We start from the raw sequence: 23420 nt of genomic DNA, 5'->3' as shown, positions 1-23420 counted from the left end.
AGTAGTGCAGAACACACTGCAAAAACTGAGCTGACAAAATCTCAACAATGGCCCAGCATTCACAGATTGCAGACCATTGGCTTGTTGTCACAGCCTTTAGGGTTTTAGGCATTACGTTGTCATGGCAATGAATTTGTAATATTTGATATACTGTTACATAGATAAGTTTAGCAAGAGTTTTTTCACACTAAAATTGTTAACACATTGTTTATGTAGTTATACTTTTAAAACCACAGATTATTTTAAAGTTCACAGTTCACAGTTTGCAGTCGTGGCCTAATGGTTAGAGGGTTGGACTTGTAACCTGAACGCTGCGGACCTAAAGTCTCAGGTCCAGCAGGGAATGTCGGTGAGGGGAGTGAATGACCAGCACTCTCTTAAAACCCTCAATACAACGACTGAGGTGAGACCCTTGAGCAAGGCACCAAGGCCCCAACTGCTCCCTGGGCGCATGCTCTGGGTGTGTGTTCACTACTGTGTGTGTGCACTTGGATGGGTTAAATGCAGAGCACAAATTCCAAGTATAGGTTACCATACTTGGCCACACGTCACTTCACTTTAATTTCCGCTGCTTCATTGTAACCCACATTTTTTTAAGGAGAAGAGGGACAAAGCAGAAATTAATTTTCACACTAATCAACATTATGCTACAAATAGTGTCAGCTGAATTTATCTTGTACTGAACCTGGCATATTCCTCAGGATGCATTTTCTAGATTAACTACAAACAATTTTGTAATCATTAGAAAAAGCTCATTTGAAAATTTGAGGGGATATTTGTGCCTCTTTTCACAAAATGGAGGTGACAGATGTAGCACCACCAGTGTTAATTTTGTTGACAACGAGACAATAACTAATGAAAACTCTTTTTGAATGACAAAAACTATGACATAACTCTATTGACATTTTCGTCAACAAATAAAAACGAGACGAAAATGTTAGGGTGGGACGATTTGGAAAGAGATTCATTCAGAAAGAATCTGATGCATAGTTTGGAGATTAGGTGCATGCATATGAACCGGCGGGACATAAGCTAACATACACTTGCTGCACGTTGCATAAAACTTTCAAAAATTTCAATATGTGGGAGTAAGAGAAGAGCAGACATATGGATAAATCTGACGATGCAAGAGAGAACTCAATTCAGTCTGGTATTCTGAGCACAGACACTGAAGCATACACACAAAGAGCACATCTCACAGCACGCGAGTACTCTTTCGCGTAACATGAACGGAGAATTACACACAAAATGATGTTGAATTGTCAGTTTTGACGAGTATTCATTTAAACACAGTTGATTACGTCTTAAGTGAACGTAAACAGCAGGGAGAATAAGTATATTGCATCCATTGCATGCATAAGTATATTGCATCCACTGCAGCTGTGCATTCGGTTTTAAAGGGATAGGAGCCTAATTTAGCTGCTATTGTCTGAGTCATTGATGTTAATCAAGCAACAAAAGAAAGACAGAAAATCAAAATGCATAATTAGCCTACACTCTTAAAAATAAAGGTGCTTCAAAAGGTTCTTCACGGCGATACCATAGAAGAACCATTTTTGTTCCACAAAGAACCGTTCGGTCAAAGGTTCTTTAAAGAACCATCTATTTCTTACCTTTTTCAAATCTGAAGAACCTTCTTTCGCCACAAAGAACCTTTTGTGAGACAGGTTCTTCAGATGTTAAAATTTCTTTATGGAACCATTTAGATAAAAAGGTTCTTCTATGGCATCGTGAAGCACCTTTATTTTTAAGAGTGTATATAACCATTGGTATTTCATTAAAAAGAAGACCATGTTCTTGTTCTTTATGAGAAGTGGTCTTATTTCATTTTAACATAAAGGCATGTTGTGTGTCACCGCAGTTAAATCGTTAATAAAACTTAATATCAAACCTATATAACCTATATATAGTCAAAAGACTATGACTAAACCTAAATCTAAATTTGCTGTCAAAATTAACACTGGGCACCACATGACACATCTCACTCAGAGCAGGTTTATAATGACATACTCTGGATCCATTCCCCATGGCCAAGAGCCCCCACGCAAATCTTGAAGAGTGGTGAATATATGATTTCTGCTCCGCTCGGCCTACGCTACTCAATCAGAAGCGGATATTGGAGCTAAATTGAAAGAGTCTGTCCTCTTGGAGCTAAGGCTCAGATATGGCAGACTTATCACCATGAGAGCGGCTGGATGGGGGAGCAGAGAATGACTTACTTTGGAAGCACAGTGGTACCCTGGTGCACACTGGGTAGTGACCCATGACAGTGAGCCTGTATCGATTTAAAGAGCAAGATAGAGAGGCCAACCAAGAGGAGTGATATTCCTCTAAGGAGAGATACATAATTCATTCCAGGCTTTATCTTCTTTTCTCACTTTTCTTTCTGTGTCTATTTCTTCTTCGTCCTCTCTCAGTTTTTCTTTTATTGAAGGGTGCACACCAGGGTACTTTCAATTTTAGTGAGGGATTAGGGGTTGGCATTTTGGATGCATCCCAATAGAAACTTTGATCTTCATCAGGATATAAATGATGGCTGACATTGAATGTGAGGTGCAGGGTTAAAGAGGAACCTCTATATTAGCCAATGCTTTTAAATCAAACCATCCTGTTACCTTAAAGGCAGAGACTGGGATGTTGTTGCTGAGGATGAGGGGAAGTGCTATCTGTGAAATAGCAGCCATCACTTAAGTGGCCTATGAGTGAGATATAAAGGGGGATTTTTTTTCTTTGGATATGATGCAAATATTTTTGTGCTGACCTTCTAAAAAAATGAATATATAAGGATAATAAAAAAAGGTAAGAAAACAAAGGGTGTGGAGGAAAGAGGAAAGGGTGAAGATAAGCATAAGGAGATGAGAGGCTTCAATAAACAAGAAAGAGCCACAGTCCACCAATACACCTCCATGACTGGAACAAAAGAGCTTCATCTGTCAGTCATAGAGCAAACATGAGTTTAACCACAAGAGATAAGCATCATTTGGTTGAACACACAGCCTCAGACCAATTCATTCCAGGTCAAAGTTTTTAAAGCTTGTTCAATGAAATATCAAAGCCTTCATATCAAAACGTAACTGACTAAATTTTTAAGAGTTGTAGTTTTATTTTAGACCCCAATTTTAAGTAACACACTTAATCAGATATGAACAAATAAAAATAGCAGTAAAATAAATATGTGTCTTTGACAGTATTGCAATTTTGAAGTACTACAATTGATATTACATATTAGGTGAGAAAATAAAGCAAGTAGCTAGGAGCAGAGATACTGACCACAGTTCAAACTCTAAAATGGAGAAAGCAATCATTTTTTGGTTAAAAAATGCACCAACCTTATAGTGCTCTCATCCTTTCCGTTTTAAAAACATCCAGGTCACATAAGTATAAAGGAAGTCAAACTTTCAGATGCAACACCACTAACCACAAGACAAAAGCTCAATAAGCCTGAAGGGTAGATTTGCAGACTAAAAAGGTATAGTGGGAAATACAGGCTTAAAAAGCAGATAGAAGACGCAATGACAGCTGAGTTAATGAGAAACCAAAGGATAAACTGAGAATCTGATCAAATAGCTTTTCACAGCTACACAATGGTTGTGAAATCTGTATGAAAACAGACAATGTCATTGAAATAAAGGCATTTTTCTCAGTCGAAAATCATTTCAGTTGTCATTCTGTCAACTGCATTGAAAATTAAACTAGCAAGTTTTTCTTCACAGTTTGTGTTTTTTTGTCTCTGTGGTAGCAGATATGTTCATAAGCTAACTTGTTTCTAATGAAAATACTGGGAGGGGGGAAAAAATCAAACAAAGAGACATATTCATGAATTTCTCCTTTAGTGCAGCTGCATAATGAAATAAGCAGAGACTGGTTGAAGTCGTGTGCTAATCCAACTCCCAACAAGTCCTTTAGAAGAGGAAATATATTAATTATACTCAAAGCAGAACTACAAAAGCAAAATGGGGGCTTTGAACACAGAGGGCCCTAAATGTCACCCGCTTGCTTTGAAGTGAAGGGTGCCTGTCTTTGTTTTTCCACCCTCTCTCTCTATCTATGTGTGTGTTCACAAAACACAAGTGAGCGAGACGGAACACTACTGCTTTCAAGAGGGCATCTTGGACACACACTTTTCTATTATACAGAAAGAAAACATATGTGCGCGCACACACACACACACACACACACACACACACACACACACACACACACACACACACTTGAATAGACAGGAGGAACTGGACCATAAATACAGTACAATATTATTTATGCACATAGTTGTATAAACCTCTCATGTAAAGCATATTTAGCACAGAAAAACTAATGGCTGCCTAAATCTATAAATTCTGTATGAAAACATTTAAAAGAATATACTAGAAATTATACAATTGTATATGGCACATCTTTTGAATCATGTTTGTTATGAATAAATAGTTTCAATTAGACTGTTTTCGAATTTAAAAATCCTCAGCAGACTGATCTTAATATATTAAAAAATAATAATTATGCAAACAGGTCATACAAATGTTGAGCAATTAAAACCTTGAGCTTTCCCAAGTGCCTAATAATATCCAGCGTGACAATGCAATTTTAAATCAGAGGTACACACAACTGATAAAGTTAAATCAGCAAAGCCAACAGCCTGAAATCACAGAAACCTTGAAGCCGCAGAACCTGTGACTTCCTGAGTTTGTCCAGCCGGAGAGCCAAATAAGGCTCTGTGCAATTACAATCAGCATTCACCTTGAAGTAGACCAATCAATTCTCTCCACTACTTGTTTCCATCAAGAGCCAGCTATCTGAGGGCATCCAGGAGATGCAAAGGAGGGGAGAAAGAAGAACACAAGAAGGGGCAGTTATAGACGAGGAGAGAGGGGAGGGGAGAAAGGTGGAGGAGAGGAAGAATACTGTAGTCTTGTTAGTGTAGAGAGCTGCAGTGTGAGGAAGACTAGAACATTCTGCCAGCATGTAGAAGACCCCCTGTGGCTGTAATCGATCAGATCGCCTTCCTCCTGAAAGACTACCTGAAAGAAACCAGCTGACTATGTTTTTTAGAGTGAAGAGTGGAATCAAGTCTTTGAAATTGGCAAAGCTTTTCAGGCAAAAAACTTTCAGGAAATTATTTAGACAGTGTTGGGCAGTGGCTAACCCTTTATTTTATGATGTAGCTGCATGTTACATGCACTTACTACAGTAATAACAATAAATTATTCAAAATCACAAGCAACTAACCCAAAACCAAACCCTAATCTTAACCTTCAGACTATAGTAAGTACTGTACATGTAGTTCATTCATATGAGAACAGCGTCACCTTAAAACAAAGTGTACAACAATTACAGTATGAGTTTAATATTTCCCAAGTCCACTTCTTTCGATATTTACAAATGAGAAGTTACCTTAGTTCTATCGAATATTATAAACAAGGTGGGAAAACGAATGTGCTTGATAGCATTTTATTAAAGGCAGCTCCACTGAAAAGTAAAACAATTACATATATTTATGACCAAGTTACAGCAAATAATAAAGGTTCAATAAATATTAAACAAAGTTGGGAACTTGATTTTGGTGTTATACTGGAAGACCAGATATGGAGCAAAGTATTAGATCATCCAAGACAAATTACCAAATCAAACAAATCATATGAAGTACAATATAAAATTATTAACAAGCTGCATGTGACTCCTTTAACTCGAAGTAAATATGTCACATGTACGAAATTTAGTTTGAAGTGTAAAAGGGAAACTGGAACTTATTTCCACTTAATATGGACCTGTCCTTTAATTGCATCATTCTGGACTTCGGTTGTTCAGGAAATTGAAAGATCTTTTGGGATTAAAGTACCACTGGATCCCAGATTGTGTATCCTTGGTGTAAACAACTGTGTACCGGAAACAAAAACAACGTCTATAATGCTTTATGCTGCTCGCCTTTCCATACTTCATGTTTGGATTGAACAACACCCTCCTACTGTAACGCTTTGGTGTGAAAAACTCTTGGCACTGTTACCATACGAAAGACGGCATAATGTACTGGATGGAACTCTGGATACTTTTGTAAATGATTGGTTTCCCCTTAAAGATTATTTTGGATGTGATTGGCAAGCAATAACATGTATCAATATGGATTGAAGGTTTTTTTTATTTATTTATTTATTTTTGTTTTTTTTTACAAGTTTTTTTGTTCTTTTTTCTGTATATGGTAAGAAGAAAATATTAAAATAAACAGTTAAAAAAAAACAAACAAAAAAAACAAAGTGTAACCATAATTTTTGACACAGATTTGAAAATTACCTCGATTGTATCTAAAGCTGGGCTCACACTAAAGGTGTTTTAGGCCGATTTATCCCCGATTGTCCCCTCCTGAGAATCAGAGAAAAAAAAAAAATCTTATTGAGGACCTCAATTGGTTCCGATGTTTGGCGCAGTTTATGTGGTAATGTGAAGCATTTACAGATCGAACCTTGCACCTCCCGATCTGCTCGCACACAAAACGGGGCCTTCCCGATCATATCAAACATTTTAAATCGGGATGATAGCTATAATTACATCAGTACTTTCACAATAGCCAATGCGTGACCGCAAAACAAGCGACCATTGGAGATGGTGGTCTTCTTGTGAAAGTTTTGTAATAACACAACTGTCTGTATGTGTTGAAAATATACCACAACCGTAAGAAAAGCACTGGGACGAAATCGCATCAGTTCTGAACGTACCGTATGAGTGTAGAAAGCTGCTAGCACGCTAGCTAACGCATGCAAACAGTTGTTGAAACATCAATGACGATCTGCTGTGTGAGAGCCCATTAGGTGCTTCCTCTGACATGATAATCTTGAGAAAATGTAGTGTGTGATGCACCACGATTTTCAAATCTTGTAGTGTGTGCATGTTTAAGATTTGACAGACTTTGATTTGACTTCTACAAAGATTTTCCTTATAGTTGTGCTACAACCACATTTCATAATTGGTTAGGATTTTAAAACTCCTGTAGTCTGAGTCCTGCTTTAGTATACTAAACTACAAGTTAAGGATCTCAAGTGCAAAAATCTATAATAATCTAATAATCTGGCAATACCATTTTGCATAAATAGATTTACAGAAACACAAAGAAATATATAATAAAGAAAGAATAAGCACTCTAAAACAGGAACAAACAAGTATGACTTAAACACTACAAGTTTTGATATGAAACAAAGTACAGGCATGTGTTGGTCTACAGCAGGGGTTGCTAACTTTTCTGACACTGAGTGTCATTTTTATTCATTTCATTCACTCCCACTGTGGTGTCTGTGGTGCTGGATTCTGGACTCAGTTTCCCACCATAGCATGAATGAATCATTTTTTATATGTCATGTGGTGATAATTTACCGTGAAACTCTTCCCTTAATGATGTGAGTGTCACCATCATTACGTTTTGTGCATGGATTTTTAAAATCGTATGCCGGGTTTAATATGTTTATCCGCTGTGTGATAATACAGAAGGATTACTGCACAGGGTTGTTTGTCATGCAAATGCAGGGGGAATTCAAAATAATTAAATAAATACATTGAATGTTATCAATCTTCTTCATTCTTATTGTTTGTGTGGTGGCATGAGTAGCAGACCCGGATTTATAGAAACAGATTATGAATATCAAGGTGACAAGGACCTGTTCAACGTGACTGAATTTTTGAGTGACTGAATAATTAATGACAGATATTTTCCTAATGGTGGGATCCTTAAGTCAAGGTTTTTTTTTTTGTTTTTTTTTTTGATGCTGAGGTCAGCTTTACGGCCTATCAATATCCTACTCCTGGTGAAAAAAAAATAAAAATCACCCTCCCTAGAAAATAAAATACAGTACATAAAATAAACATACTGAAACACTCTTTCCCTTTCAGTCGGTCACTCTCAACATCACGTCGGATGACACATTCGGTCATCCAACATGATGTCTCTGTTCCCTCCTTCAGGGAACGAGGGTTACAATACATAACCGAGACGTTTACACAACTATTCACAAGCATTCACTTATTGCCCAAAATACTCACTTAAAATCAACAATGCTCAAACTTTTTCTGACACAAAAATTAAACTGTCTTTATGTCTTTAGGGAATGTAAACAGACAAGACAAAACATCTGAAACATCAAAATAAATCTGTGCATTAGTGTGAATGCAGCCTATTGGATCTGCCATGGTCTGTGATGTCCTTAAAAACAATCAAACAGCAATAATGCTGAAAAAGAGAAAACTCTCTCACTGCTCTTGATTCTGAAGACACTCTTTCTTATTTAAATATAAATATATTTGTGTATGACAGGGCTTTGTTCAAGGCAGTATGTTGTTCACGTTGCTACATGTAAACTACGCAACCTTTGCATAGGTTTTCATGTTAGAAAAAAATGCACTGATGTGCAACGGTGGTAAAACTTAATAGAATGAAAAAGACTTGAAGAAGGACTTGAAGAAGGACTGAGAATTATTGGATGTGGATATGACAGTTGGAAAATGTCCCTGTGTAAGGTAGGCCTACTGCCCTGTTAGTAGCAGAATTGGTGACCAGTAACTAAAATATCTAAAATATAAACTGAACTAAAAGAATTAGAACTTCACTGCAAAATGTACCTAAATATATTGCAAAAGGTGACATTGATACTTACATTTGTCAAATAAAACCTCCATAAAATATAAACCATCTTTATTTAACATACTGTATGATAATCACAAAAAAACGTATTGGTATGTCTTGGGGTATCATGGGTAAAATCTGAAAAAAAAATAATAATAAATTTGTGTTTACCTACAGTATGCTCAGTCTCTGTAGATCAGTGTGTAGTCTCTCTCTCTCTCTCTCTCTCTCTCTCTCTCTCTCTCTCTTTGACAGCCTCTCTCATTTGTCACTTTCCTTAATCTCTCACACTTGCCAACACTTTCGTGTTCATCAAGCCCAAATCACTTGATATTATTCATGCTTGTTTTTCACAAATACCTCGCTGTGGGAATTAGCAGACAAAAACAGTGCCCACATTCTCCTAATCCCAGTCTACGGCAGAGCCTCCACCAATACACTAGAGCTCAGGCCGGCTGTCGAACTGGCTGCCACTGTTTTGAAGTTCCTCTCCACAAATCTGTGTTGACACAGCAAGTGCTTACCGCTTTGCCACCTCGTCTGGACTGCAACGGTTTGAGAGCTAACAATGAGCTTGCATAAAACACATGATCCAAGAAGGTGGAACGTTTTAAATCAATGTATATGTCTGAGATTTTGAAAAACAATGGATTCCTATCACCTATTCACCCAAGTTTTTGGTCATGCTTCTACACAGTCTCTCATATTATTAGTGCTAACGCTATTTTGTAGTAGGAGATGGTCCTGAAGTACCTGATACCTGGTGTTTTTGTTGTGTTAACTATTGAAAACATTAAATGAATATCACTGTACCTTATTTAAAATATCTGTTTTGTTCAGAATGCGGTTAAGAACTGCACTTATAGTAAAATTTATGTGCAAATATACAAAGACAGGAAAGATGTGGAATGCTCTCACAAAAACAGTGTATGAAGAAGTGCAGAACAGAGACAGTTTTCATATGCAATTAGGAAAATGTATTAGCATTTAAAACATTTAATTAATCTCACACTAAATATGTCCGCATTGACAGGCCTATTGGAATCAAGAATGCCTGGACAGAGTTTTCGACTTTCTTGCGTGCTCTGTGTGGTTTCTCAAACAGCTCCACCTATTGCACAGGAGTGAATTTTAGTTTCATGTAGGCCAGTGACTATTTCTTTCAGACTCGGTGTAAACAGACTTTCGATCAATGATTTATTCTGCATTTGGTGTGAACAGGCCATGACAAAGAAAAGATCACAGAGCTGATAAAATCTTTCTCTCCTTCAATTCACTTCTCAGTTTCAAAGCCGGATAAAACTCCATGCACAAAAAACCCAAGCCCTAATCGAGATGCTATACAGTATGCCCAGAGTATAGCACGCCCTGACATTGCTGTAATCACGACCCAAATTTCACACTCATTCAAACTCAAGTTTTTTTACTGTGAGAAAAGCCTAGACACATATCCAAGCGCACAGAGGACAGCATGCTACCTAATCAAAGGCTTGCATAATGTCTGAAAATCAGTGCGAGGGTGATTATATGATAGCACAGAGCTATAGTCCAGAAAGGGACAACTCAGCCAGACACAGGTTCAAATTAACCAGCTGGAGATGATAGTGAAAAAAAACTGTAGACCATCCGGTTGGAAATTAATGATAAACTGGCTCATGTTTTCATCTGTAATCACAGGTTAACAAACCTGATGAAGGGTTTTCTTTTATATTTCATGTTATTGTAATCTCAATCCAAACTCAAGTACTGACACTGATTATTTGTAAAATATAATGCTATAATGCAGTCCAACTGATCCCAAACCATATATACATTACAGTCCAAAAGTTTGTGGTCAATAATTAAAAAAAAAAAAAATTATATACTTTTATTCAGTGCATTAAATTGATCAAAAGTGATAGCAAAGACTTTTACATTGTAACAAAAGATTTCTACATCAAAGAAATGTTTTTTGGAACTTTGTATTCAAAGAATCTTGAAAAAAAAAGTATGTATCATGGTTTCCACAAAAAAAGGGGACATAACACAGTTTCAGCCAATCTAATGTTAATCTTGAGTACCTATAGAGTATTGCATGTTTCATATTTCTGAAGAGTCTTTAGTTTTATCAGATTTATAAAAGACAGATAAAGCTTTATACTTCTCTCCGAGAACAGTTGGGCTTCTGGAGGCGTGCCATGGGTGGAGCTAAAGAGTCACGAGCATGCGCAGCTTTTGTGTAGTGATTGTCTGCAAACTGTGACATCAACACAATTAAAACAGGAACAAACGCGCTTGCACAATTCCATCGCTGCATCCTCTGTTCCCTTAATGCTGGGTTCTTTGGGAAGCTGAACAAGTTTATCTCTTTCCCTCACAACCAAAAACACACTTCTTTGGTGACTGTTGGTTTCGCAGTCTAAAAAACATCAACAACAACAAAAAAAACTTGCTACGTGTACTGCGTTAAGCTAACTGAGACTTGTTATAGCACTTGCATGTCATTGCTCTCTTGTTGATTTTGATTGCATTTGTAAGTCGCTTTGGATAAAAGCGTCTGCTAAATGACTAAATGTAAAACATAATGACAAATCCTGTGCAAGTCCTGTGCAGCACTGCCAACGACTTCTGTGACCTGAATGAAGCATGTTGATGGACTGCTCTGGTTCTCGATCTGTTTGCTGTGCACGCACTCTTCCTGGAGAAGTGCACATGCAAGGAATTCCTTCTTTCAAGACGTTATACAGGGCCATACTCAAGAAAACTTTCCGAAACTTATATGAAGCCTGAAGCAGTGTATATGGCAAAGAAATACTATGTCATTTATCCAACTACTTTTTTTAAACTTTGGCCATGTTTTGCGTGAGAATTCAACTCTTTAGCAGTGTAAATAGTCAGAATGCATGAAACAGCATTAGACCTCTCCTTTAACCAGAACAACCATTTTCAACATTGATAAAACAAAGAAATGTTTCTTAAGGATCAAATCAACATATTAAAATAATTTTTGAAGGACCACGCCACCGAAGGCTGGAGTAATGACTGCGGAAATTCAGCATAGCCATCACAGGAATAAATTATATGTTATAATATATTAAAACAGAAAACGGCTGTTTTAAATATTTAACATCTGTAATAATGTTTCACAATATTACAGTTTCAATGTAATTTTGATTAAATAATTGCAGCCTTGGTGAGCATAAGAGACTTCTTTCAACAACATTAAAAAAATCTTACTGATCCCAAACTTTTGAACTGTAATGTACAAACATACATACAATATAAGAACAGTAAGATACAAATTACCTTCACTACAAACGCTCAATTCAGCTGTCATAATCAAGAGTCAAAGAAAGAGAAAAGTAGTTGCCATTTGATTGAAAGGTGACATCCAGGTGAAGCCGAGAATCTGCCTGGCCCATTAAGGATGAAAATTCATCCTAACTGCTCTACCACAGACACATTCATATAAAAATTGTACATAATACAGATCCACAAATTGAAACAGGATCAATTTATTTAGGATGCATTTTTCAATTTCTAGCATATTTTAAAAAACAATATCACTATGTTCCTCTGTCTTACATACCCACTGCCTGCTAAGGAAGAGGAGATAGGGGACATTTTTGATCACAGAACTAAGTGCGCTCAACCAAGGAGGGCAGTCAAGGATGAGAAGGAGAAAGGGGTGGGAGGCAAATGAGGGGAACAGAGACCCATGGAGTGTGAGAAAGCAGGGGAGGAGGGAATTAGAGAAAGGAAAGATGAGAGATAAAGAGAAAATTAAGAAGGGCAGGAATTAACTCAACTCACAGAGATGGCAGTGGGCTAAAAAGAGGGTGTCATTATACATCAGAGGTTTTGTTTGAAGACAAATGTGTAATGTGCTTTTAAATGTGTAAAAAAAAAAAGCTACAAAAATATGAACATAAGCCAGTCAACACCAAACAACACTTGTGATCCAATTCCTATTTAATGAAGTGACATTAAATGATTGCATCTCACCAAGTGTACACACTCCCTGACGGCCAGTGTAACGATGACAAAATCGTTCATTTTTTAAAAGTCATTACTTGTGCATGATCATCCATTATGGTGACTTATATTTGTTAGCATGCCTTGTTGATTTTTAAACAACACCAGACGTGTGACGTTTATTAATACTTTTAAGGATTAGTTCACTTCCAGAATAAAAATTTCCTGATAATTTACTCACCCCCATGTCGTCCAAGATGTCCATGTCTTTCTGTCTTCAGTCGCAAAGAAATTAAGGTTTGAGGAAAACATTCCAGGATTTTTCTCCACATAATAGACTTAAATGGTGGCCAACGGGATGAAGGTCTAAACTGCCATTTCAATGCAGCTTCAAAGGGCTCTAAACAATCTCTGGGGTGGTGTCAGAGGGCAGCATTCAGTAAGAAGAGAGCTGTAGGGAAAAAGCTGTTCCTGAGTCTGCTGGTCCTTGTCCTGAAGCGCCTCCCGGAGTGCAGGAGGTTAAACAGTCTATGGTCAGGGTGAGAGGAGTCCTTAAGAATGCTGCGAGCTCGACGTAGACAGTGTTTTCTCTGGATGTCCTCAATAGCAGGAAGTGGTGTCCCTGTGATGCGTTGGGCAGTTTTCACCCCCTACTACAGTGCCTTGCAGTCAGCAACTGAGCAGTTCCCATTCCAGACTGTGATACAACTGGTCAGGATGTTCTCGATCGCACACCTGTAGAAGTTCACCAGGATGGCTGAAGACAGTTGGTTCTTCTTCAGTGTCCTAAGGAAGAAGAGGCGCTGGTGAGCCTTCTTGACCAGGCTGGAAGTGTTTGTAATCCAGGACAGGTCCTCCGAGATGGTGGTTCCCAGGAACTTGAAGCTTGAGACATGTTCAACAACCATCCCTTTAATGTGGATGGGGTCATGCGTGCTTCCTTTCTTCTTCCTGAAGTCCACAATGAGCTCCTTTGTCTTACTGGTGTTAAGGAGCAGGTTGTTGTCAGCGCACCATGGAGCTGTACCTGTCTGATGTCTGAGGTGCTGATGTCTACTCGCTCAATAATTTTTTTAAAGAAACACATAAATCTCAAATATTTTATTATATAATAGCAGATATTTGCTCATTTTAGAGGGCTCTAAACAAGTCAAGTCAAGTCGAGCTTTATTTTCATTCCGCTATATGTGTGGACATACAGTGGAACGAAATGTCGTGCCTCACAGGACCACGGTGCTACATAAATACAGACATACAACAATTAATTAATTAATGAAACAGTATAAACCTATACACAACTAACCTACTGACAGATTTTGACTATAAATATACTATATATAAATGTTTACATATACATAAGCTAAAAAAAAACAGACTATACAAATGCTTCACATGATACTATACCTATACACAACTAACCTACTGACAGATTTTGACTTTAAATACTATATATAAATGTTTACCTATACATAAACTAAAAACAAAACACAAACTATACAAATGCTACACATAAACACTGTACCTATACACAACTAATCTACTGACAGATTTTGAATATGAATATACTATATATAAATATTTACCTATACATAGACTGAAAAGGAAAATATATATAGACTATACGATTGCTTCACATAATACTATACATGTGCAAAGAGAAACATTGTAAGTCAAGCAACTGGCTGGGGAATAGTGCAAGAAGATTTGTAGTGCACGTAATGTGTGATCATGTAAACACATATTTGAGTCTTTTGTGGGATTATGTACACACAGCAGTGTGTGTGAAAAGTGTCTAGTGCGCATAGTGGAGAATTGCACAAAAAATTATGTTTCAGACAGTTTTCTGTGATGTGGTTGGGGGTGGGGGGGGTGGAGGAGGTAAGATGGTCCATGTTTCAGGAGGTAGGGGGTTTGTATGGGGTTTCAGAGGAGGGTGGGTTTGTTTGAGTTCAGGGCTCTCACAGCCTGGGGGAAAAAGCTGTTGAGCAGTCTAGCGGGCTCTGATGCTCCGGTATTGTCTTCCTGATGGTAGGAACTGGAAGAGAATGTGGGAGGGATGGGTGGGGTCCTTCACGATACTGTTGGCTTTGCTGGAGCATTGTGTAAGGAAAATGTCCAGGATGGAGGGGAGAGGGGCACCGATGATCTTTGCAGCTGTATTCACTGTCCGCTGGAGGGTCTTGCGGTCTGCTGCACTACAGTTACCGTACCAGACAGTAATGCAGCTGGTCAGCACGCTCTCTATGGTTCCTCTGTAGAATGTGGTGAGGATGGGTGGAGGGAGACTTGCTCTTTTCAGCCGGCGGAGAAAGTGTAGCCGCTGTTGTGCCTTCTTGGAGAGTGACATGGTATTGGTGGTCCAGGTGAGGTCCTCTATGATGTGCACTCCCAGGAATTTAGTGCTGCTGACTCTCTCCACAGTTGAGCTGTCAATGGTCAGTGGGGGGTGGTCAACGGAGTTTTTCCTGAAGTCCATCACAACCTCCTTTGTCTTCTCCACATTGAGGGACAGGTTGTTAGTGCCACACCATTCAGCCAGCTGTGCCACTTCCTCTCTGTAGTGCGTTTCATCGCTGTTGCTGATGAGACCTACCATAGTTGTGTCATCCGTAAACTTGATGATATGGTTGGAGCTGAACTTGGCAGTGCAGTCGTGTGTTAGCAGCATGAAGAGCAGTGGGCTGAGCACACAGCCTTGTGGGGCACCTGTGCTCAGTGTGGTAGTGCTTGAGGTGTTGTGGCCGACACGGAAAACAGTTAGAAAGTCCAGGATTCCAATTACAGAGGGAATTGTTAAGGCCCAGCAGGTTTAGTTTCTTAATGAGTTGTTGTGGGATTATGGTGTTGAATGCTGAGCTGAAGTCGATGAACAGCATTCTGATATAGGAGTCTTTATTTTCTAGGTGGGTAAGAGCCAGGTGGAGGGTGGAGGAAATCGCATCGTCTGTAGAACGGTATGAGATGCTTGAATATGCTACAAATGGAACATGTTTCCACTTCTTTTGCACCTCATATCATAGTGCAAACCGTGAACACTTAATATCAATAATCTGTATTAAATGATCTGTGACGCTGACAATTAAATAAATAGCCAAGTCAATCAAAATCCTTAAGGAAATGTTATTAATTTGTCAAATGCTGATGAGATGTGAATTATTGTACACTTGTGGTGAAAATTTATACAGCCCTCATATAATGCTCAAAGGACCAGTGAGAAGATACAGTTCAACATACACACACACATGCACACACACACACACACAATAAATCTCACTGCACACACACATTCACATATTCAAATATATTTCACATCCAATTGGTGGCAAAGACTGAGTCAGGTATATGTAAGCCATTACTTAACTGGAGAGGCCAGGGTAATTATGGCTGGCATTTTGACAAGTGTTTGGTGGAGTGAAGGTCAACTGTGTCTGCGTGGGAGATCTATGCTAATCTGCCCAGCTGGAGCGCAGACGAGCAGCCCCTGCACCGCGCCACTGCAATTACAGAGAGAGAAAGAGAGATAGATAGTGCAAGAGAGAAAGGGATGAGTGGGTGAGGAAGTAAACATGGCAGAGATGTCAGATATGTGGACGGATGTGAAGAAATGTCAGCAAAAATAAAGACAACATGAGACTGAGGGAGTACAAATCAGATGAAGTAACCAGACTCTGAAACAAACGCCGACTCAGTTTAACTTCCTCAAAGCTAACCGAGGGGCAAGGGAGAGGAAGATAAAGAGAGGAATAAATGAGGCTGTCGCAGTCTGTCACTTTGACCTATGTTAAAGTGAGAACACGACCATTATTGTTCTAGAAGGTCATGACCTATGACACGGTAGCAATTCAGGGTACGATTACTCTTACTCTGTCTAACCTTTAGTATATTTTTCCTTTCGGCACACTTGTCACATTTTCTCTAATTTCTTTTTTTATCTGTTTACCTGAACTGCTATCCCTGTCTATTTCTACATTTCTGCTGTGGTAGCAGGTGTAGATGGCCTTGACAGTGGCTCTGATTGTTTTACCGGTGGGACATGACCATCAGGGTTCCTTGTTCCATCTGTCCTAACCTGTCCAGACTCTGACCTATCCAGAGTTCTCACGGCCTGAGAGCAACACTGGGGTCAACCCCTTAGAGACCCCCAAGATATCCCCCACAGATATGAAAGGCCAGACAAAGAGTGGTCATCTCTCCACCCACTATCTTGACACACCCTCATACCCAGTCTTTCTCACACCCCAACAAAAATGGAATTTATATATATAAATATATATATATATATATATGAGTGTGATGTGACATGAAATACATCCAAATATGGTGACCCATACTCAGAATTCGTGCTCTGCATTTAACCCATCCTAAGTGCACACACACAGCAGTGAATACACACACACCGTGAACATACACCTGGAGCAGTGGGCAGCCATTTATGCTGTGGTGCCCGGGGAGCATTCAAATGATTCAAATCTCAGTTTGACAGTTTAACAGCTGAGCCCAAGCCTCCGTTACTAATTTGAAAACATCACTTTAGAACTAGTAACGAAGAAATGTTTAGTCACCTCATTAAAAGCTTATTGTATCACTGTATTTAAAGCTCACTGTATTATGTGGAGTAGAGTATTATGAGGGAGAGAGAGATGGACTGAGCATGTGTGATTACCTGCATCTGATACAGAATTCATTCTTCAGCTCAATCTCATGTTCACAATAAAACATTAGTTTGAATGTCTGCTGAGGAAAGCGATGTCTTTGTCGTACTGTCCTTTCATCTGTTAAGGGAGATTTCCGATGACAGCACTGATTACTGCATTTGTTGACTGCGTCTTACAAGCTGTTATTAAAAACAAAAATAACTTCCTTGTTTACAACTGTTTCAGTCTCTTCCAATATAAAAGTTTTTACTGCTGACTCCCTCACATGGCTTGTTGCCATCTTATGGTGGAACAATGTAACTAATATCACCATCACAAACACACACACCGTTTCACAGTAATAAATATTATTATTAATTACTACTATTATTTTTATTAAATATTTATTGAATAATAATATTTATTAAACAACAACAACAGCCATCATAAAACTTTCTAGGCAATTAAGTCAAAAGTACAAAGACGCTTTGATATACAGCATTAAAGTTATATATAATATGTTATAAGACTTTGCCCTCAACCAAAAAAGTTTGCACTGGAACAAATAATATATTAATGAGACCAGAGACTGCCCGTTAGATTTACCCAAAACAAATTATATCTCATGTTTAATCACTATATAGACATCAAAGCCAGTGGCAAATTCTAGAAGATCTGGCTGAGGTAAGGCTGCTCTCGGCGGGTTCATCAGCGCTGAACGACCGCTTCACCCTGGAGCTCACATTTTTCGAAAACGTCAAAGCTAATTTTGAAATAGACGTTAATGCACTTGTACTGTAACGTAATTGTGCAAAGGACAATACATTTCTAATTCAATCTTTCCTAACAAACCCCATATGAACATTCTTGCGTGAAAAACTCGTAAAAACACATTCCGTGACACAAAAACAGCATTATTTATAAAATTATAGTGGATGTGGGTGTCCGCTATGACACTTTCTGTAAGAAATACTGCAAACGGAGTGATACAATTGGTGGAACGGTTGGAGTTCCAATACCACTAGAATATTACCCGCCTTGGAATGCCTCAGATTTTTAGAGCCAGAAAAATTGTTGTGTGTGTGTGTTAGCTAAACATGAAAATGACACCAAAGGCTCAAGCACAGTAGAAAACTACTTCTAATTTTAAAACTATATACATGTCAAAGTTTCTTTTATAAAAGGCAAAATACAGCTTTCTCAAATATAACATATTTGTTTCATATATAAAGAAACAAAGTGTTTTTTTTGCCATGAGTAAACATTGAATTTTATTTGTGTTTAACATCATAGGATAACTAGAAATACTGTGGGGTCCCATGATCATAAATGACTACAATTCAGCTAAAATATATTAGCCTATTTTATTGAATTGATCAGATAACACTAAAACGGTTAAACCTACACTGATATGCCCACCATATGGCACATTCTTAAAATCTACAAAAACAGAATGTGCCTCACATTTAAGTGTCCCTGGGCTTGCTTTGTCATATATAGCAACTACACTGAAAATGAAGCAGAGTTTCTCCAGAAGAGCACATCCAGATACAAAAAAACTACCTCATGCATACACACACACACTTCTCACACAAACATTTCACTTCAAAGAGGCTGAAACACAATGCATTGTGTTTTATCAAAAAAGCCTTTTCCTCTATCACAGGAAAATCTACACTGTCGCATGTTCCCTTTCAGCATATGAATTTAGATGAGACCATTTTCTCTCGTGATTGATATGCAGCATTATGAGTTTAATATCGTCTGATCAGAGCATCATAAAAAATGCACCAGTGTACAACAGACTTTAATGAAATCTCACCCAAAAGACAAATGATGATGCAGAATGTCCCTTCTTGAAAATGTAACTTGCAGTTCTCTCAAGAGCATTTTCCAGGATGTCATAAATGAACAGAATACTGTATATGTGTGTGTATATATGATGTTTGTGAACATGCAAGGTTGCAGTCATCTTGTTGAAACATCTGTGGCTGAATGCAACAAAAAGGAGGCAGACAAACAAACAACAACAACAACAACAAAAAAAAAATTCAACTAAACAGAACGACAAAAAAGTCATTTTTTATTAATTCTTTTTTGAAAAAGCTTCCATTAATTTAAAACACTAAATCAAATATTCTAAGTGAATGTATGCATTTTGACAGTTCATTGATTTTTATTATTTAATCAATAATCAAAGACAAATCAAATAACCAGTCAAAGAAACACATATGAATTATTCTATGTAATTATGTATATATCACATATATTTTTACATCACATATTTTTCCTGTGTTTTTAATTTGAAAGAATTTCATAAAAGCAATATACTATGAATCCGGATTGAAATATTAGATTTAAAAAAACTTTAAATTATAATGAATAATGATTTTTTTTTTGATCTATCTGAATATAATTCATTGAATTATTAAACAATAATCTTCATGAATTGTAATTACTAAACTTAATAATAAAAACGCCAGCAACCTTCTGTCCTTATTCTCAGGGGGGCATCTTCCTTCAAGTATGGAAGGAAAAAAAAAATACTCAAAATAAAAAACTATTTTAAATTTCATATGCAACAAAATAAATTCACAGATCACAACACAAAACATTAGATCATTAACCTCTGTCCACCTGTAATAAATCTTATAAATGTTTATGTTTAGATGAGATTTAATGACATGTATGCTCAAGAGGAAAGGTCGGGGGGCTTTAACGCTACATAGAAAAGAGGACAGAGCAAACACACACACAAACACACACGACAAAGTATAAAGACAAAACAAGCCACATAAATTAACTTGGGGACTGCAAAAGGTGAGGAGAAGCAGAAGTGGGAGACAAGGAGAAATGAAATGTGACAGACAGATAGGAGGAAGAAAGCATGTTAGAAAGAAGAAAGAAAAGAGAGAGCGACTGAGAGATGAAGAGAGAGATGACACATTGTAAGATTACACTGTGCAGTTTATGGTGCCATTTCATCAACACTATGGATGAATCAATGGCCCGATAAATGATTGTGAAGGACACACAATACACACACACACATACACACAGATAAAGCAGGGGGTTCATCTTTTGTTTTGAGACCAAGCAGGGATTACCATATCCAGTCTTTTGTCCAAAGCTTTCTTTCCAGATGAATAGGGTACAACAGCAAATTCCTCAATCCTAATGAATGTACCCCAGACCCCCCATAAAGCCCTTCAGTTAGTTTCTGTGTTGCTAGCAGCTTGAATGACTTGAGCACAGCTTTGCATCAGAATACCAAATCCCTGCCCATATACATAGGCCCTACAGGATACAAGTCGACCCATCTATACTGCTGCTCCTCCACTGGAAATAGCTTGGCAGGAAGTGATTATTTTTTTGTCAGAGAAAATTAATGGTTACATGTTTGTGAAGCCATGGTTACACCGCTCTGACATACAGTACACTTCAAAACGACTTTTGAAAGAGTGCATTGCATCAAAGTAATAAGAGAATATTAATAAATGATACGCCATATCTATATTCATCATATATATTCTATATTCTACATTGGTTTAGTATACAATGTATCAGTATACATATGGATCCTGTGTGCATAAACTGTATATAAAATATATGTTATCCAGCAAGATTTCTTCCTGACAAAATGTTAATTATCTCTTAGTGCAGCAATAAAGGCATGCGCATTTGCAATATGATTTTATTTATGTATTTGGACAAGGAACTTTAAGGGTGGCAAACCTTTAGGATAAATGACTGATCGTCATATATGTCTTTGATATGGCATAGACTTAAATTATTTGCAACTAAAATGATAAATTATTTACTCTTTGTATGTGCATTCTGATATATTAATATTGTATAAACAAATGCCTGATGATTACATAACAATTAACTAAAAATGGTATGGTGTGGTATTTCAGTTGTTTAATTTTTTCTTCTTACATTATTACATTTAGACAGACACATTTTACTGACCCCAAACGGGAAATATAGGAATTAAATGTAAGTTGACACATTTGTATGACATACAACAAAGACAAAACAGATGGGAGCTACTGTCATAGACTGATGCTTGTGGCAGAACCTTCTCCATTTTGTGTGTCTGAATAGAGGTGGGTTATATGTACAAAGCAAGTATCCTGCCTAATATGCTAATCTAATGTTCTCTAATGTGCTTAGGTCAACAGTACATGTGGCTTTAGTGGAGCTACAAACCAGCTCCTTACATGCACAAAAGACTAATGCCTTTCAGCGTGTCTAAAAATTGGACTGCTAAGCTGGTGGCCACATATATTAAGGTTTTTAGAGAATATTTAACAAGACACAAAATCTATTTACTCAAGCTACTGTGTAACAAAATTTTCTAATATCATTTGAATACTGGAGTAAGCATTTGATAAGTTAAATAAACGCATTGCTCCTGGAAAGATTTAGGTAAAGCCAAGATTTAGATTATGGACATGTAAACATATTATCATGTTACAACCTAAACATAATCCTCAACACTCCACCATATTTCCACTGAACAAAAATACTTTGTAGTTGCTTAAATACTGTACCTCAGGGGTGTATGTGATGCCTAAGGCACAAAAATTGGAATAAATGATTAGGTGCGATCAGCGGTGTGTATACAGCAGTAATAAAGTGTGAGGAGAGATCCTCTCTGTTTAAATAAAGTAATAAATTGGTATTCAGGCACCAGGGTTTTCATAATTTATCTGCTGTGTGAGAGCGGCTGATCATGTTGACTTAACATTTTGTCTGACATTTGGGTCTGACGAGCCCAGCCATTAACTCTCTCAACATGCTACAAGAGATTCTCAAAGGGAGGAGAGACTGGAGATATTACACACTCACGTAGACGCATGTACACAAATAAAAGTCGAAATTCACACCACAGCAATTGGACAAAATTTGGGCACATTTCCATAGATGCCAAGGCTTTAATGCACAAGCTTTAACATGCACAAACACATTTGCTCACACAATGTTAATCAGAAACGGGTTGAGAAGGACGACATGTCCAAAGACTTCAACAACAAGCCACAAATACACTCATGCATTATTCGTAGAACTGAAATAAGTGCATTTACTCCCGAGGTCAAAACACTGACAATTAAATAAAGAAAAAAAAGTGTCATTAAATGCACTTCATGTACTGGCTTGTTGGCTGCATGTCATTATTTCAATGAGCGATAGTGAAAATTTGTTAGCAGGAGATATAAACAAAAAGAAATAAACAAAAAGTCCATAATGACTAAGTCAAAACTGTGATAGCATAGATACAGAGATTTCTGGTCCAGTTTGGAAAGTCTCCTGTGAAATCTTTCCCTTGTGGACCTCATCTTATCTGTCAGGAAGTACAGACAGGCATGGGAAAAATTCACATGAATATGTTTTCCCTAGAAGTAATTATGGTGGATCAAGGGAATACAGACCTTATAATGTCAGATTCCTTTTGTTTTTCCCTTTCATTTTTTGTCCTTTCTTTTGTGCATTAAAGATCAAATATGAAATCCTGAGTGTTAAATGTTAAAACAGTGACTGAAAAGGGGAAGCAGGACTACAGTCTATTCTGTTCCAGTTTATGAATTAAATGTGATCAATCCCTGACTGCAATGTTGAATTTTCAAACAATACTGCAAAAGACTTTTAAAATTCCAAATGTAGCAAAGTCATAATCAACTGGCATGGTCAGAACCATGCTTTATTGGCCTGCATTGTGCAGCATTTATAATTAAATTAAAAGTGCTATTCCAATTTAATGTAAACTTGAGGTAGCAATCAGGATGCACAACTGCAATTCAAATTCAATTCATTTAAATTAAGATTTAAGAAATTTTAAAGAAATACATACAGTATAACTAATAAATGTATATTTTTACCTTGCATAGACGTTCAAATAAAAACTTGCCAAGCTGGCTTGAAAAATCCTTATCTTAAAGTTTAAAGTAAAAGGATAAAGGCTTTATAGGCCTTACAAACAGTCAGACAAACAGATTACTATGTCAGTCATAGACTAAGTCATAGAAGTTTGTATTTAATTTAGTAAATAGTTGAATTTAATAAAGTCTCTTATGTTCAACAAGGTTGCATGTATTTGATACAGTAAACAATACAAAATTTTGTTACAATATAAAATAACTGTTGGTTACGAATCTTTGAATTTTTCAAATATAATTTATTGCTAAGTCATTACCCCAGTCTTCAGTGTAACATAATCATTTAGGAATCAT

General features: G+C 37.3%; 1 protein-coding gene across 2 annotated transcripts in view; it reads right to left on the bottom strand.

Annotated features, from left to right (window-relative positions):
- The window catches only part of LOC109064506 (receptor-type tyrosine-protein phosphatase N2-like), a 184171-nt gene that overhangs the window by 101568 nt on the left and 59183 nt on the right, over positions 1-23420 (bottom strand). The gene's annotated exons all lie outside the window — the stretch shown is intronic.

Source organism: Cyprinus carpio, chromosome A7, assembly GCF_018340385.1.
Source record: "Cyprinus carpio isolate SPL01 chromosome A7, ASM1834038v1, whole genome shotgun sequence".
NCBI classification, from domain to species: Eukaryota; Metazoa; Chordata; class Actinopteri; order Cypriniformes; family Cyprinidae; genus Cyprinus; species Cyprinus carpio.
Note: the sequence above shows the minus strand (reverse complement) of the source record. Positions and strands in the feature narration are given on the sequence as shown.